We start from the raw sequence: 1153 nt of genomic DNA, 5'->3' as shown, positions 1-1153 counted from the left end.
ACATATGTGATACTCATTATCGTTTTTACTGTTAAAAAAATATCGTTCCATTTCTTCTATATCTATTGTCTAGATAGCCGAACGCAGTAAAATGACGATGTGAACAAGCTTTTCAACGAAACTTGTTGCAATTTTGCTCGAGTTTATTGCAGATTTTGCGCAAAGTTTTAGACGCATTTTGTCGGCTGAAAACTTTATATGATCGTCAGAATTCGTTGCATGTAACCGAAGTGAAATAATATTATAAGTAAAAAAATCAGCATAAATGAGCGTAATATTCAATTACGTCGAAGAATGACAATCAGTTTTGCTCACCTATTTATATGTACTTATTTTATGAAATAATATCACGATGTACTCCTATTGATCGATTCAGCTTGTCTATCTTAGGAAGAAGGCAGATCGTTTTGATCTTTAATCAAATTTCGCAATGGCGCAAGATTTTTAAATAGAAGTAATCTTCATATATATCCTTTCTTATATATATGTATCTCTTAAGCTAAGTCATTTCCAATTTTATTCGGAAATAATTCAGGATGTATTTGGAACGAGAGTGCTCTTTAATGAATCACGTTATTAATTCTTTCTTAATTTAAGAATAAGATTATATTCAAGCAATTTTTGTGTGCCAAATAATAGTAATTCAGAAAGGATGCGTTTCAAGATGTAACTTTATATGAATATTTTGTTGTAAAATGGTTATAATTAGATTTCTAAAGCACTTCCATTTTAAGGTACACCCCATGCATAACAATATTACCTAAAAAAACGATGAAAAAAGGAGCAAAAGAGCAAAAGATGAGAATCACAATTACGATTATTGGAAACAACGACGATAATAACGATTATGGTAAACGTACAATTTTAGATTATATATGTTTATAACAGATGTAACGTTTAATTAAATCAAATTTGTAATATCAATCATGCGTATTGTTTTCAAACGCAGATCCGATTTATAATCTATGTGTATGTTTAAGAATTAGTAATTTCTTTAGATTTATTTAATATTGACAAAAAGCATTTCAACTTCAGAGAAACTAAAACTTTATTTTTCACATAATAATAATAATTATTATTAATAATTAAATAACTAATAAATAATTTTTTATAAGTTGATTAGCAATTATAATCTTTACTCTTAAATCATAAT

This window comes from Atta cephalotes (assembly GCF_000143395.1).
Source record: "Atta cephalotes unplaced genomic scaffold scaffold00007, whole genome shotgun sequence".
In the NCBI taxonomy this organism is placed as follows: domain Eukaryota; kingdom Metazoa; phylum Arthropoda; class Insecta; order Hymenoptera; family Formicidae; genus Atta; species Atta cephalotes.
Note: the sequence above shows the minus strand (reverse complement) of the source record.